At 36.3% G+C, this 19,010-nt stretch overlaps 1 long non-coding RNA gene across 1 annotated transcript; it reads right to left on the bottom strand.

Moving 5' to 3' along the window:
* Nucleotides 1-2,514: 2,514 nt before the first annotated feature.
* LOC149789595 (uncharacterized) lies at nucleotides 2,515-16,632 on the bottom strand. The gene is made up of 3 exons (XR_016423665.1): nucleotides 16,539-16,632; nucleotides 10,765-10,783; nucleotides 2,515-2,608 (listed from the first exon to the last, which is right to left on the bottom strand). It is a non-coding gene; the product is annotated as an uncharacterized LOC149789595 (long non-coding RNA).
* Between the last annotated feature and the right edge of the window lie 2,378 nt (nucleotides 16,633-19,010).

A 19,010-nucleotide genomic window follows, 5' to 3' on the forward strand; every position in this document is an offset into this window, starting at 1 on the left:
ATTGCACTGTGGTGTTTTCATTGAGAACAAATGAGCATAAATGAATCAACTGAAGCTGCTTAGATCAAGGAGAGGGCAATGCAATGAGTGCTATTTGCCCTTGGGACCATGAAAAGTATGGAATAAAATCCGGGTGGAATTATATTTTGAACGATTTATACCACTCTTTTATGGAGAAGGTCGATTATTTCTTCCTGGAAGGTTGTGGCTTTGAATGGGTCTGTTGGATTGTTCATAGCCGATGGGACTCTGGACAGAAGAGGAGTTGTTTTAGAAGAGACACCAAGCCCAAGGAAACCACTTGTCGAGTCTAATGTTGATCATGTCAAATATTGTCCCATTCAGCAGAACTGAAGCCATCCTCCTACCAAAATCGATGGGAAGGGCAATGTGGGGACAATGCTTATTTTCGAAAACTGGAGGAGGTCATGTAGAGAAACTGGTGTCAGTGATTGCAACATGTCTTTTGCCCACTTTGGTTCACAACAATCTTAGTTTTCTAGGTGAGGAACTATGATAGGACAACTTGCCAGATGTTTGTGTTTGAGTCATGTCCATTGGATTATTGGTTTAACAAAACATCCCTGTATGGTGTTGTGGTGAGGAGAAGAGACAGTTGTCTCTTTAGTGGCTTGTTTGTCCATGTCATTGATCTGGCAGTTAAAAAGGAGATTAGAAAGTAATGTTTGTGATCCTAACTTGACTTTAAGATGATCCTTACAGAAAGTAGAAGTGGAGAACAATGCATCTTGTTCTAATAGTTGTAAATTTGCAGCTGATATGATGGCATTGACTAAATTAGGTTGAGCAGCTCTACTCAAGACCTGGGCCATTCAGTTGGCCGATTCCCATGCAAGTATTGTGGAATTCTGAGTAAGAAATTATGTATTCTATTCTTTTTATTTTAAGATAGCCATCGATACCGAGTACAACAACGAGACCATGGCTACCACATGGCGGACCAACTGTTGAGTGTCACTAAAGGATATTTTAGCCATGAAAATAAAGTATGGTTTTATTATCCCCAGAGATGTGATATCCCGGTTAACTGCTCGGGTTTCCAAATGAGAAACTGACGTATGAAAAGACTGGAAGTCATGATGAAACCTTGAAGGCATCTATCAAGGAAAAGAGACATCTGAAGCTGGGGTCTTGCAATTGATGATGCAAACAGGTCGTTTTCCCAGAAGTTCCCATGTAGTAAGCCTAGGCCGGTCAAAATGGATTTAGGCAATATTAAGAGGATAACGCCATCTAAGTCATAATGTTGGGACAGGGATGTTTGGTCCATGCGTATCGATGGAGTGAAAGAATGCTATTGTTCATTCACTGATTGGAGTCCTGTGGTGGTGACAAAGGTACCAGTGTTTTCAGTTTGTAGATTTCCTTTGTTTTGTAGCTGGAGAGTCCTTTGTTGATTTATCTCATTTAATCTGCCAAACATTCATGCACTGTGTCCATGTCAGCATGAAGGCTCATAGTGTCTTCATCCTTAGTCACGTGTTTATTTGATTTGCCAGTGGTTGAATCTGTGAGACAAATAGAGCAGAACGCATAAACCTGTTGTATCTCTGCACCTGCCTCATATAATTGAACAGAAAGCTGGTACAAAGCTATGCTTTATAGCGTTACATGGACAATAGTGGAAAAAATTGGCCCAAATAATACACCATACTATTAAGAATTATCTATTAGTCTCAGAGGCATGCACGTTAAGATAATAAAAGTACAGTCCAAATGCATTGTGAAGTCACATAGGCTACCTCTGTATGTACCTAAAGATGACAAAGTCAGGCGAACAGTGTAAAGGCAGAACTTTGTTGAGATAGAAAAAGAGACAAGTTGGAAATATAGATGGTGTATACTTCCTTGTGAAGTGAGAATTCCTATATAATGGGGAGATCACTCTGCCCAACCGTCGCCTTGCTGGGCAGAGAACTTTTAGCTCTTTTAGCTAAAAAGATTGACCTGGGAGAGCTGGATTTGGGAGGAAGTAATATTATGATTGAGTAACATATTTAAAGAAGAGCCAACCTTTTGTTTCAGATATCAATTTGCTGTTTTTTGCAACTGTTATTTTTCCTTTCTTAATTAATGGTGGTGTTGTCATCCCCTCTGTAATTTTTCACATCGGCATACTAAGGTATGTTGTGCAGCACGTTTTCAAAACACATCAGCTCTAAAACATTTTTTTTATAAATCCTGATAGACCCTGCTGTATTTAAATTTTCTCATGTCCTTGATGTTTTGCAATATTTATTTTCTTGATAGTTCCCACTCTTAACAAGGAATACAAGTTTTGTTTGGTTGGAGGGTAAAATTATTGGGGGGAGGTGGTTACAATTATTTCTAATAATGTAATACTTAGCCGCTACTATTGCACTTTTTTCCTTTTCTAGAATGCTAATCCCAGAGTATATGATAATATTCCCTGAATTGAAAAGAACACTATGTCAGTCTGATTCCTTATTCATTTGAGTGGTAAACAGTTTTGCATAAATCACAAAATGGCTATTTACATCATCCTGTTCCATCCATACTGATGTTGCTGCAGTGACAAGCTGCTTCCTGTCATCACTTCCTGTGAATTCCAGTGCTGTGTGACCTGCTGCATAGAAAACAAAATGATGTCAGTTTTAGCAATCGCATCACAACATTCAATTTAAAATAGGATATTAAAATCTGCAATGTGAATACTGCGAATGGCTTGTCATATGTGAGTGATGTGTTTATGGTCATATAAACCATGAATATCATATAACACATACATGTTGTGTTTAATAGTAATAAACATAACATAAATTTGTATGTGCAAAGAGAGTACCATGAATGGCATATAATACGTATGTGTTGTGTTTAATAGTCCTATGAACCATGAATGACATATAATACAAACAACTTGTATCTAATAGTCATATGAACTAGTTTGAAATAGGATAATACAATATACAACCTGAGTACCATGAATGGTAATATTTGAGTGTTGTGCTTATTAGTGACATATGAACTATTAATGGCATATAACACATGTTTTACTTAATAGTCCTATGAACTATTAATGGCATATAACACATGTTGTGTTTAATAGTCATATGAACTATTAATGGCATATAACACATGTTGTAATTAATAGTCATATGAACTATTAATGGCATATAACACATGTTGTGTTTAATAGTCCTATCTACATACATGATGGAAATTTGTGTGTGCAATGTGAGTATCATCAATGGCATATAATGCATACATGCTGTGTTTAATAGTCCTACACAGTGAATGATAACACTGGTCAACAGTGAAATCATTACTGACTTGAAAAGGCCCTAATCTGTAGTATTTTGGTGTGCCGAACACGAATATAACCGTGAAAAATTTGTATTGGCTCTCGTTTTGAAGATATTCATATACCTCATTTTCTATGTTTCACTGTGTAAATTTCTCCAGTAGGACTGCAGCAACATCCGGAATAATGATGTAACATTGCATAATACCATCATGCTCACATCATCCACAGTTGATTGCATCATTTTCTGATGCAATGCAATACTAATGCCATGCGGCTGCTGAAGTAAGTTGACGTCAGCAGTGTACTATACATGTGTAGGCCTATTATACTAATGCCAGGCGGCTGCTGAAGCTGACGTAAGCAGTGTACTATATAAAGCCCAATCAGATAGGTTCAGCATTTAAAATATTTTAGACGTTGTGCGAGACAGTTCAAGCTACTGTTACATAAAACTTATTATTTTATCCATTTACGTACAATAAAGAACAGTAATGCCTCGAAAGTGTGTTAATACCGCGGACAATTTTTGCTATATTTGTGGGGAAGTGACATTTGCCAACCAGAAGAAAAGTATCAATTCTCAAGTGAAGAAGGCATATCATCTTTACTTCGGATGCAAGGTTGGTGACCAAGACAAGCCTTGGGCTCCGCATATATGCTGTGCTACATGTACAACACAGCTTTCACAGTGGTTGAATTGCAAAAGGTCATCAATGCCGTTTGCAGTCCCAATGGTGTGGAGAGAGCCAAGCAACCACCTAAATGACTGTTACTTCTGCTTGGTTCCTCCTCTTTCCGGCGGAATAACGAAGCGAAAGAAGTCGAGAATAGTCTACCCAAACATTCCGTCTGCATTGAGACCAGTTCCACATGGTGAGGGACTTCCTATTCCAGAACCTCCAGCAGAATATTCTCTTGATTCATCTGACGAAGACAAAGGTGAGTCGACCTGTTCTTCTCCTGGTCCATCAGCATGCAGTGATCCAGATTTTCACTGTGATGCATCATCAACCCCACACAGAATAACACAGGAAGAACTAAATGACCTGATTCGTGATTTGGACTTATCAAAGAACAAGGCAGAATTGCTAGGATCAAGACTCCAACAATGGAATCTTCTAGAAGAAGATGTCACAATTACTGCATATCGAAAGCGCCACCAGCAATTGGAGCCTTTCTTCAGAAAGGAAAGTAATCTGATATTCTGTTCCGATATTGAGGGCCTCATGAATGCTTTAAAAATCACTCATGACCCACAAGAATGGAGACTATTTGTGGACTCTTCGAAACTGAGTCTCAAGGCTGTGCTTTTGCACAATGGAAACATTCTTCCATCTATTCCAGTAGCGTATGCTGTCCACATGAAAGAGACATACGATAACTTAAGGCAGCTACTGAATTCCATTGAGTATAACAAGTACAGCTGGCACCTCTGTGGTGATTTGAAGGTAGTTGCCCTTTTAATGGGACTGCAGCAAGGATATACAAAATACATGTGTTTCTTATGCGAGTGGGATAGCCGAGCAAGGGAAATGCACTACATGAGGAAGGAATGGACTCACAGGCAGAATGTAGCCATTGGAGAGAAGAATATCCAACACCCAGCTCTGGTTGAGGCTCAGAAAATCTTGCTACCACCCCTTCACATCAAACTAGGTTTGATGAAGAACTTCGTGAAAGCCATTGACCGGACTTTGCCAGCATTCCGATACCTGCATGAAAAATTCCCTCGACTCAGCGAAGCAAAGATTAAAGAGGGAGTTTTTGTGGGTCCTCAGATTCGAGAGCTTTTCAAAGATGACCGGTTCAACAACTTGCTGGAAGGTGACGCGAAACAAGCATGGAATGCTTTTCGCCTAGTTTCTACAAACTTCCTCGGAAATGTTAGGGCAGAAAACTATAAGGAACTAGTAGAAGACATGTTGATGAAGTATAAGAAACTTGGCTGCAATATGTCTCTAAAGATTCACTTCCTTCATTCCCATTTGGATTTCTTTCCTAGCAACTGTGGTATTGTTAGTGATGAACACGGCGAACGTTTTCATCAAGATATCGCAACAATGGAACAAAGATACCAGGGAAAATGGTCCACTACAATGCTGGCTGACTACTGCTGGACACTCCTCAGAGATGCTCCCGAACAGCTGTACAAGAGACAGGCGAAGAAATCTAAGATGTAGTCAATGACTTGATTTTTTATAGGTAGGCTATTACAGTTGACCTTTTACTATTGGAATGCATTTCGTTATGTAAACATTAATTTCTTGCAGATTACAAAAAAACTAGAGCCAATTTTGCAATTTGACTGTCATATTCGTGTTCAGCACATAAAAATTGATAAGAATTGACTAATTTTATTTCAGTAACATGACTTTTGTAAAAATTTGTTGTCCAGTGTAATAAGTAATTTTTTTCATATGATCATGGTTATCAAGACACATCTGACATAAATTCATTCTTTACAGCATGCCACAACCAACGATTCTTTTTGTTGCAAGTGAAGGCAAACATTTCTACTGCTTTACTGTGGAACCTCTGACAGACAAGTAAAGTCATGGTTGTGGACCTATTTTTTAAAATGAGGTGTACAATGTATTTCCAGTTCCATGCAATCATGAATTATATATGACAAACAAAAATGTACATGAAGTTAAGACAATGACCCATTAAAATGTACCTCTAGTTCCATGCAAACATGAGTTTTAGATGATGGCACATTAAAATGTACTTCCAGTTCCATGCAAACATGAGTTTTAGATGATGGCACATTAAAATGTACCTCCAGTTCCATGCAAACATGAGTTTAAGATGATGGCCAATTAAAATGTACCTAAAGTTCCATGCAAACATGAGTTTTAGATGATGGCCAATTAAAATGTACCTAAAGTTCCATGCAAACATGAGTTTTAGATGATGGCCCATTAAAATGTACTTCCAGTTCATGCAAGCATGACTTTTAGATGATGGCCCATTAAAATGTACCTCCAGTTCCATGCAAACATGAGTTTTAGATGATGGCCCATTAAGACGTTAGCATGGGATGAATGTATTGTATCATAAGACTTAAGCAAGGGATGAATGTATTGTTTCATAAGACGTTAGAATGGGATGAATGCATTGTATCAAAAGACTAAAGCAAGGGATGAATGTATTGTATCATAAGACATTACCATGGGATGAATGTATTGTATCATAAGACTTAAGCATGGGATGAATGTATTGTATCATAAGACTTAAGCATGGGATGAATGTATTGTACCATAAGACTTAAGGATGGGATGAATACATTGTATTATAAGACGTAAGCATGGAATGAATGTATTGTATCATAAGACTTAAGCATGGGATGAATGTATTGTATCATAAGACTTAAGCGTGGGATGAATGTATTGTATCATAAGACATAAACATGGGATGAATGTATTGTATCATAAGACTTAAGAATGGGATGAATATATTGTATCATAAGACTTAAGCATGGGATGAATGTGTTGTATCATAAGACTTAAGCATGGGATGAATGCATTGTATCATAAGACATAAGCATGGGATAAATGCATTGTATCATAAGACATAAACATGGGATGAATGCATTGTATCATAAGACGTAAGCATGGGATGAATGTATTATATCATAAGACATCAGCATGGGATGAATGCATTGTATCATAAGACTTAAGCATGGGTCGAATGTATTGTATCATAATACTTAAGCATGGAATGAATGTATTGTATCATATGATTTAAGCATGGGATGAATGTATTGTATCATATGATTTAAGCATGGGATGAATGTATTATATCATAAGACCTACGCATGGGATGAATGTATTGTATCATAAGACTTAAGCATGGGATGAATGTGTTGTATCATAAGACTTAAGCATGGGATGAATGTATTGCATCATAAGACTTAAGAATGGGATGAATATATTGTATCATAAGACTTAAGCATGGGATGAATGTGTTGTATCATAAGACTTAAGCATGGGATGAATGTGTTGTATCATACGACTTAAGCATGGGATGAATGCATTGTATCACAAGACACAAGCATGGGATGAATGCATTGTATCATAAGACTTAAGCATGGGATGAATGCATTGCATCATAAGATGTAAGCATGGGATGAATGTATTGTATCATAAGACTTAAGCATGGGATGAATGTATTGTATCATAAGACTTAAGCATGGAATGAATACATTGTATTATAAAACGTAAGCATGGAATGTATGGATTGTATCATAAGACTTAAGCATGGGATGAATGTATTGTATCATAAAACTTAAGCATGGGATGAATGTATTGTATCATAAGACATAAGCATGGGATGAATGTATTGTATCATAAGACTTAAGCATGGGATGAATGTGTTGTATCATAAGACTTAAGCATGGGACGATTGCATTGTATCATAAGATGTAAGCATGGGATGAATGCATTGTATCATAAGACACAAGCATGGGATAAACGCATTGTATCATAAGACATAAGCATGGTATGAATGCATTGTATCATAAGACGTAAGCATGGGATGAATGTATTGTATCATAAGACTTAAGCATGGGATGAATGTCTTGTATCATAAGACTTAAGCATGGGATGAATGCATTGTATCATAAGACTTAAGCATGGGACGAATGCATTGTATCATAAGACGTAAGCATGGGATGAATGCATTATATCATAAGACGTAAGCATGGGATGAATGCATTGTATCATAAGACGTAAGCATGGGATGAATGCATTGTATCATAAGATGTAAGCATGGGATGAATGTATTGTATCATAACACTTAAGCTTAGGATGAATGTATTGTATCATAAGACATAAGCATGGGATGAATATTGTATCATAAGACTTAAGCATGGGATGAATGTATTGTATCATAAGACTTAAGCATGGGATGAATGTGTTGTATCATAAGACTTAAGCATGGGATGAGTGCATTGTATCAAAAAACGTAAGCATGGGATGAATTCATTGTATCATAAGACGTAAGCATGGGATGAATGCATTGTATCATAAGACGTAAGCATATGATGAATGCATTGTATCATAAGATGTAAGCATGGGATGAATGTATTGTGTCATAAGACGCAAGCATGGGATGAATGCATTGTATCATAAGACTTAAGCATGGGATGAATGTATTGTATCATAAGACTTAAGCATGGAATGAATGTATTGTATCATATGACTTAAGCATGGGATGAACATATTGTATCATATGACTTAAGCATGGGATGAATGTATTGTATCATAAGACTTAAGCATGGGATGAAAATGTTGTATCATAAGACTTAAGCATGGGATGAATGCATTGAATCATAAGACTTAAGCATGGGATGAATGCATTGCATCATAAGATGTAAGCATGGGATGAATGAATTGTTTCATAAGACTTAAGCATGGGATGAATGTATTGTACCATAAGATGTAAGCATGGGATGAATACATTGTATTATAAGACGTAAGCATGGAATGAATGTATTGTATCATAAGACTTTACTTGGGATGAATGTATTGTATCATAAGACTTAAGCATGGGATGAATGTATTGTATCATAAGACTTAAGCATGGGATGAATGTATTCTATCATAAGACTTAAGCATGGGATGAATGTATTGTATCATAAGACTTAAGCATGGGATGAATGTGTTGTATCATAAGACTTAAGCATGGGATGAATGCATTATATCATAAGACTTAAGCATGGGATGAATGTATTGTATAATAAGACGTAAGCATGGGATGAATGTGTTGTATCATAAGACGTAAGCATGGGATGAATGTATTGTATAATAAGACGTAAGCATGGAATGAATGTGTTGTATCATAAGACTTAAACATGGGATGAATGTATTGCATCATAAGACTTAAGGATGGCATGAATGTATTGTATCATAAGACTTAAGCATGGGATGAATGTGTTGTATCATAAGACTTAAGCATGGGATGAATGTATTGTATCGCAAGACTTAAGCATGGGATTAATGTGTTGTATCGTAATACATAAACATGGGATGAATGTGTTGTATCATAATACATAAGCATGGGATGAATGTATTGTATCATAAGACTTAAGCATGGGATGAATGTGTTGTATCATAATACATAAGCATGGGATGAATGTATTGTATCATAATACATAAGCATGGAATGAATGTATTGTACCATAGGACTTAAGCATGGGATGAATGTGTTGTATCATAAGATTTATGCATGGGATGAATGTGTTGTATACTAAGACTTAAGCATGGGATGAATGCATTGTATCATAAGATTTAAGCATGGGATGAATGTATTGTATCATAAGACGTTAGCATGGTTGTTGTTGTTGTTGTTGTGGGGTTTAACGCCATTTTTCAGCACGATAGGCTATACATGGTGGCCAGTATTAATGGTGGAGGGAAAACCTGGAAAACCCCGGAAAGAACCACCGACCCACGAGAAGCTACTGGCAAGCTTTCTCACATGCCCACATTGGCTGAATCTTAGACTCGAACCGCCACAGACAGAGGTGAGATGGCAGTGATCCGTAATGAAGAGTGCTTTAGACCACTCGGCCACTCGGGGCCCCATGTTAGAATGGGATGAATGTACTGTATCATATGACTTAAGCATGGGATGAATGTATTGTGTCATAAGACATTAGCATGGGATGAATGTATTGTATCATAAGACGTTAGCATGGGATGAATGTATTGTATCATAAGACTTAAGCTTGGGATGAATGTGTTGTATACTAAGACTTAAGCATGGGATGAATGCATTGTATCATAAGATTTAAGCATGGGATGAATGTATTGTATCATAAGATTTAAGCATGGGATGAATGTATTGTGTCATAAGACGTTAGCATGGGATGAATGTATTGTATCATAAGACGTTAGCATGGGATGAATGTGTTGTATCGTAAGACTTAAGCATGGGATGAATGTGTTGTATCATAAGACAAGCACGGATGAATGTATTGTATCATAAGACATAAACATGGGATGAATGTGTTGTATCGTAAGACTTAAGCATGGGATGAATGTATTGTATCATAAGACTTAAGCATGGGATGAATGTATTGTGTCATAAGACGTTAGCATGGGATGAATGTATTGTATCATAAGATGTTAGCATGGGATGAATGTGTTGTATCATAAGACTTAAGCATGGGATGAATGTATTGTATCACAAGATTTAAGCATGGGATGAATTTGTTGCAGCTTAAGATTTATATAGTGTGTTAGTGATAGTACCGTTCAGGACGACTGGCAATAACAAGATTGTCAGATGACAGTCAACTCATGAATTCCAGATAGTTTCATCACCTGGCTTTATGATAATATGACCTAGAAGAAATGAAAAGAGCAGAACAAACAAACTTCAGTTGAAATGTAAAAAAGAAAAATAACTATGGAAGGGAATCTCATATATTATTGATTGGATAAAGTGTAAGACTGAGAAAAATATATACTTACATCCATCAGCAGCCTGTTCCTGAAAGGTAAAGTAAATAACATTTTAAAATGTATTATTCATTGCTGTTTTTGCGCCACCATGTGTAAAATTGCAACCTTCACTTATGTAGGATCAGGAATTACCAATCCTTGATGATATGAGATAAATGTTGAAATGTGGTGTAATGAATCTGCCATTTTTTCTAAGACTGATGATTCAGGCTAAATGACTTGTAGAGATTATGGTGGAAGGAATCTGTCATAGTTTTCTAAGACTGACGATCCAGGCTAAATGTAAAGATTATGGGGAAAGGAATCTGCCATTTTTTCTAAGACTTATGATCCAGGCTAAATGTAGAGATATTGGTGTAAGGAATCTGCGATAGTTTTCTAAGACTGGTGATCCAAGTTAAATGTAGAGATTATGGTGTAAGGAGTCTGCCATATTTTTAAGACTGATGATCCAGGCTAAATGTAGAGATTATGGTGGAAGGGATGTGCCATAGTTTTCACAATGATTGCTGAAATGCATGGATCCTTTGACAATTTTACAAGGCTTACATTTGAAACTTCAATATACATTAAAAGTATCAAGAGTCCCTTGAACAAGATTTTAAAGATGGTTGTCAGATTAGCACCATTTGCATTTAGAATCAACTAGAAATAATAAAAAAATATTTTAGTAACAGCTCCAATGGACCATGTTGATATGACCATACTCTCAGGAAAGTAGTGACAACAGGATTTTCAAGATGACCACTCTGGTTGCCATATTAGTTGTCTCAGCAACATCATTTACATTTAGGTCCAATATGACCTTGGGATGAATGTGTGTGTAACGATTCACGGCAAACCTCCAAGAAATGCAGGAGGAGTTGAGATAACAAGCTTTTACTAATACAGACAATGGAATACATGTGATGGATTGATGACAGATGACGGACGACAGACCATCCAATAAACACTTCTTGTCTATAAGCAGTTGAGCTAAATATCAATATATAACATACTAACATTTCAGCCCAAAGTCTACAATCTCACGTTTCTGCAAATCTGACCTAAAAGATATCCAGTCATTTATTATTAACGTTTATAAATGTATCTCTTTGTGTTGTTTTAAATGTATACATTATCAGCCAGTGTGCATCCAGAGTATATAAACATTGGCTTTACCGTACAAAATGTGTTGTCAACAAGCATTAAAAACAATCAGATCTATTAATGGAATTCCTACAGCAAACAGTGCTTTGATACCAGATATTTTAAGGTACATGCTTTCCTTTAATAAATTATCAGGGTATAAATTCAGATTCAACTTAAATGACATCATGTACTTTCTGAAATTAGCAACCAAAAAATCCAAAAATCTACATTACCCTGAAGGATGGCAACAGGGATCTGATAGGCTACACTGTATCTGCAAGACTGTATAGACTCAAACTGCAGACTCTGTCCAGTATGATTCAATGTCTAGGACAGAGTCCTGGTGATGAACTCTCAAACCTTGATAAATAGTTTGTAGGATGGGTTGTTCTCAATGGTCCCTATTCTTGTGACTTGTGCAAATATGCAGTTTTCCCTGAATAGCAAGGTCAATCTGTGATGCAGGTTAATGTTAGAAAGACAGCAATCACAGAAGATTAGATTCTCCATCTTCTGTGTGGCAATGGGCCACTGAGCTACATATTCTTATGAACAGCCTCAAATATGCAATAACTTACCCAAGTGCAGGCATGATGAAGTCGGGTTGTCCATCCCTGTATTATTTTATCCAGGTGCACGAATTTTGCATTGGGTGACAAAGAAAAAACAAGTTTGATTTGGCCAATTCAGGTATTTGCATGAAAAATTCAACATACTGTTAATTTCTTTAAATCGATAGGTATTAAATTTCATAGATTTGGTTAAAAGATACATATTCAATGGCACTTAACTTCATGGATATATAATATAACAAGATTCCCATTAAGACACTGATGTCCGACTTGTCAAAAAGAAGCGGTATTCAAGAAAATACCATTTTGGTCCTTTTTAAATGCAGACGAGTTTGAACCATTTCTGATGTTCTTCAGCAATAACACTATTTCAAATTAGCTGTTGTTTGTAATTTAATACCAGTCCTACTAAGAGACTGATGGTCTATCTGCAAAAATTCAAGGTATTCAAGAAAAGTCTATATTTTCTTCAGGAATAACACTTTTTCAAATTAGCTGTTGTTTGTAATTTAATACCAGTCCTACTAAGAGACTGATGGTCTATTTGCAAAAATTCAAGGTATTCAAGAAAAGTCTATATTTTCTTCAGGAATAACACTTTTTCAAATTAGCTGCAGTAGTTGATATATTGGATGTCAGTTTGGATACATTTCATTTAGGATTAAGTAGGCATCATTATGAGTCGTTCGGTGAAAACCTTAATCAATATGATAATCCATCAAGGGAAAATAGTAATGGCAAGATTGTCAAGGGGGCCATTATGGCAGTCATATTGGATATACGATTGGCATCATTATGAGTCATTCGGTGAAAACCCTATATCAATATGACACTCCATTGAGGGAAAATAGTAATGGCAAGATTGTCAAGAGGGCCATTATGGCAGTCATATTGGATATACGATTAGCATCATTATGAGTCATTCGATGAAAACCCTATATCAATATGACACTCCATTGAGGGAAAATAGTAATGGCAAGATTGTCAAAAGGGCCATTATGGCAGTCATATTGGATGTACGATTAGCATCATTATGAGTCATTCGGTGAAAACCCTATATCAATATGACACTCAATTGAGGGAAAATAGTAATAGCAAGATTGTCAAAAGGGCCATTATGGCAGTCATATTGATATACGATTAGCATCATTATGAGTCATTCGATGAAAACCCTATATCAATATGACACTCCATTGAGGGAAAATAGTAATGGCAAGATTGTCAAGAGGGCCATTATGGCAGTCATATTGATATACGATTGGCATCATTATGAGTCATTCGGTGAAAACCCTATATCAATATGACACTCCATTGAGGGAAAATAGTAATGGCAAGATTGTCAAAAGGGCCATTATGGCAGTCATATTGGATGTACGATTAGCATCATTATGAGTCATTCAGTGAAAACCCTATATCAATATGACACTCAATTGAGGGAAAATAGTAACGGCAAGATTGTCAAGAGGGCCATTATGGCAGTCATATTGATATACGATTGGCATCATTATGAGTCATTCGGTGAAAACCCTATATCAATATGACACTCCATTGAGGGAAAATAGTAATGGCAAGATTGTCAAAAGGGCCATTATGGCAGTCATATTGGATGTACGATTAGCATCATTATGAGTCATTCGGTGAAAACCCTATATCAATATGACACTCAATTGAGGGAAAATAGTAATGGCAAGATTGCCAAAAGGGCCATTATGGCAGTCATATTGATATACGATTAGCATCATTATGAGTCATTCGATGAAAACCCTATATCAATATGACACTCCATTGAGGGAAAATAGTAATGGCAAGATTGTCAAGAGGGCCATTATGGCAGTCATATTGATATACGATTGGCATCATTATGAGTCATTCGGTGAAAACCCTATATCAATATGACACTCCATTGAGGGAAAATAGTAATGGCAAGATTGTCAAAAGGGCCATTATGGCAGTCATATTGGATGTACAATTAGCATCATTATGAGTCATTCAGTGAAAACCCTATATCAATATGACACTCAATTGAGGGAAAATAGTAATGGCAAGATTGTCAAGAGGGCCATTATGGCAGTCATATTGGATATACGATTAGCATCATTATGAGTCATTCGGTGAAAACCCTATATCAATATGACACTCAATTGAGGGAAAATAGTAATGGCAAGATTGTCAAAAGGGCCATTATGGCAGTCATATTGATATACGATTAGCATCATTATGAGTCATTCGATGAAAACCCTATATCAATATGACACTCAATTGAGGGAAAATAGTAATGGCAAGATTGTCAAGAGGGCCATTATGGCAGTCATATTGATATACGATTGGCATCATTATGAGTCATTCGGTGAAAACCCTATATCAATATGACACTCAATTGAGGGAAAATAGTAATGGCAAGATTGTCAAGAGGGCCATTATAACAGTCATATTGGATATACGATTGGCATTATTATGAGTCATTCGGTGAAAACACTATATCAATATGACACTCTGTTGAGAAGAAAAAGTAATGCCAAGATTGTCAAGAGGGCCGTTATAACAGTCATATTTAATGCATGATTGGCACCATTTTTATTTAGGACCAACTGGGTAATGTAAAGACTTCTATTGGTGAATTAGGACGAGGCAGACATCATAAGAAGTCTTTCAATAATAACCCCATCTTGATGCAATTATCCATTCATAAGTAATAACAATATTTTCAAGATGGTCACCATGATGGTGACATTATATGTGCAAGCTGAATCATTTTCATTTAAGAATGGCTAGGCATCATAGGAGATCGTCTGGTGAAAACCCCATGACAACTCGATTTTTTATTGATGTGCAGATGCGACAGCAAGAGTATAAAGCTGACCTATAATGACCATATTATTCATTAGATTTTGCACCAATTTCATTTGAGACCAGTTAGACATCATAAGAAAACTCCATTTTGATATGACCATCCAGTCAGGAGTATGAGTGATAAAAATGTCTTCACCATGGTTGTTATATTGGACATCTCAGTGACACTATTTTTACTTAGGACTAACTAGATCCAGTAGATCCTGCAATGAGTGTGTCTATAAAGATTGATGGTCAGTCTCCAAGTACTTACCTAAGGAAAAGCAATTACAATCTTTTGTTAGCATACACTGGACGATGGATAAAAGACCATCCAATCAGGCTACTACTGATACAAATGAATCAGTGACGATATATAGAACATTATTCCATACTGAAATGTGATATATGGCACATTTTTTGCTATACTAGTTCACGACTGTAGTGGGTAGCATACTGGCTGCCTTGTATACATCTGATATATATTACTTATATCTAATGACTGTAGTGGGTAGCATACTGGCTGCCTTGTATACATCTGATATATATTACTTATATCAAATGACTGTAGTGGGTAGCATACTGGCTGCCTTGTATACATCTGATATATATTACTTATATCTAATGACTGTAGTGGGTAGCATATTGGCTGCCTTGTATACTTCTGATATATATTACTTATATCTAGTGACTGTAGTGGGTGGTATACTGACTGTTGTATGAATTTGATATAGACTACACATGTACTTACATCTAGTGGCTGTAGTGGGTGGGTGTACTTACTGTGTTGTATGAATTTGATATAGACTACACAAGTACTTACATCTACTGACTGTAGTGGGTGGTATACTTCCTCTGTTGTATGATTACATCTAGTGACTGTAGTGGATGGCATGCTGCCTGTGTTGTATGATTACATGTACTGACTGCAGTGGGTGGCATGCTGCCTGTGTTGAATGATTACATCTAGTGACTGTAGTGGGTGGCATGCTGCCTGTGTTGTTTGATTACATCTAGTGACTGTAGTGGGTGGCATGCTGCCTGTGTTGTAATAATATTAATTTGATATAGACTATATACATCTACGGACTATATTGGGTGATGTACGGCCTGTGTTGTATGAATTCGATATACCAGGCTGACAATATCCACTACCTGTAGAGGAAGGTATAGTGTTTATTCTTATGAATCTGATCAACTGTAGTCAGTTGCACATTGTCTATGTGTAGGAATGTGATATGGACTACTTACATCTCCCTGTTCCAGCTGTGTAGATGTCTCCTCACTTAAATGCTGATTTGTTTGATTACTCCCAATGACTTCTGGGGCATTGTCATTTCCAGCTAGTATTAAAACAAGATGATATTAGCTATAGCATCACAACCATTACACTAAATCTGAAATAATGTAGTACTTAAAATCTACATAATCTAAATACTATGGTTACATTTGTCTATGAAAAACAGAATGACATCACAAATTGTCTTAACAAGTGTCTAGTCTTTTGCTAAATGAATGCACAATCATGGGATTTGTTGGGTGGATCATATATCCATACAATTACATATGGTATATCTAAGTTTTACTCATAAACACACACACACACACACACACACACACATATATATATATGCCTAGCATTGACACTCAAAATTCAAGTTTACTGATTGATCATATTTTTTCAAAAATGTCTTGAAATGATTTTCTTTTTTCTTCATACATTATGGAAGAGAAGTGTGTCTGAGTAACAACATTTTCTGAAACAATTATGTTATACATGGATGACAAAACATCCAAATCTTATCAGTCTGGTACCCAACGATATGAGGAGGAGTAGTAATAAATGTTTAAGACTGCCGCCACAGTTGTCATATTGTACCTCAGATTGGCACAATTTTCATTCAAGACTAATTACGTGTTATAAGACGACTGCCACAGTTGTCATATTGTACCTCAGATTGGCACAATTTTCATTCAAGACTAACTACGTGTTATAAGACGACTGCCACAGTTGTCATATTGTACCTCAAATTGGCACCATTTTCATTCAAGACTAGCTACATGTTATAAGAAGACTGTCAGTGAAACCTACATGCTGATATGACTATCTGTTCATAACCTGTGTTGATAACAAGATCTTCAGGATCATATCCGATTGCACGATTTTTATTTAGGACTAATCAGACATCAGGATAAGTCTTCTGGTGAAAACTCCATGTTAACGTGACTTTTCAGTTAAGAGGAGTAGCAAAAATAAAAGTTTCATTATGACTGCCATGGCAGCTATAATGGATGAAATATTAGCATTTGTATTTACGGCAAGTAGACATCATAGGAAGTCTTTCAGTAACACTGCATTCAAGAGGATTAAAAATAACATGTCCACTCTGAATTGTTATATGGGCCAAATGTCTCTGGACCACTGATCCAGTCAAAGACAAATACATCATTATGGTCTATAGGAACTTAAATAGCAAAAATTGAGATTTTTCAGGCTTAAGACATATGATAAAAATTTGGTGTCAACACTAATGTCATCACCAGCTTCATTTTTTAGAGATCTCTCTTTAACTCACACTCTCGCCTATAGCTTGGTTTTTATTTTTGGATCCCAATGAGCATGAGTAATCAGAAATGTACCTGCCCAAAATTCTATTGTATTAATTCTATTCATGTTATTTATTAATGGTTATTTATAAATGGCTTAACTGGGCATATGCACATATGAATGTGTGTAATCTATAAAATAAATTGCACCTGGTTTTTAATTCCTTGGATATTTTTCACTCCTGTCTCATGTTTGAACCTCATTGAGCCATATAATTCAAATTTTCAAAAAAATCGGTTGGGGTATAAAACACTAATGGATGCAAGACAAAATTTGTGTGGGAGTTTCTCTACATTGAAAGGACATCCACTAGATGCAGTGGACTCTTTGTTCCTTGCCATGCATATCTACATCAATGGTATAAGGTGGGCGATAGCCCCCTGTGTATACATCAGTGGCACAGAGTGGGCAATCGACCCATGTTACATCCAAGGTACAGTGTGGGCAATTTACTTCATATGGATTGGAAAGTCTCCATCAATGGTACAGAATTGGCAATTGCACCATGTATTTATATCCATAGTATAGAGATGGAAACAGCCCTCTGTGTCTACATCAATAATACAGAGTGGGCAATCGCAAATCTACCGTGCATGTGTTGTATTATTGTTCTTAACTACTGAGTGAGAAACTAGTGGCAACAAGATTCGATGTCAGTAATGATTTGAATATTTTTAAAGGCTTTAAGGGGTTTATTATGTGTTTCTTTGGAAGGATTCTTCTTTATCATGCTATATTTTACCATAATCTGTATTTAATGGGTGATTACATTATGCTGAGATCCTATATCAGTTGGAGGCTATGACATCAGGTTGTGCTTTCATTATAAATTAGTCAGTTATTTAGAATGAAGAATTGATAAACTTTGTTAACATTAGTTTCTATTGTAGATGAACATCATTTATATGAAGCTTAGCATCCACACCCATTACTATCAAACGTGGTCAAAAAAGAGTATAACACCTTCAAATCCATTCGTATTTTGTAATGCAGCTATGACTGATGAGTGTGTGTGATTTGGATTTTTAATGTGGCTTTTAAAAAAATTTCAGTCATATCGCTACGATGTGTGCAGTGTGGCAGTTTAAAGTGATGTCTAGCACGGGGGTATCATG

The sequence above is a fragment of the Sinohyriopsis cumingii genome, chromosome 10 (assembly GCF_028554795.1).
Source record: "Sinohyriopsis cumingii isolate HCF-2022 chromosome 10, ASM2855479v2, whole genome shotgun sequence".
NCBI classification, from domain to species: domain Eukaryota; kingdom Metazoa; phylum Mollusca; class Bivalvia; order Unionida; family Unionidae; genus Sinohyriopsis; species Sinohyriopsis cumingii.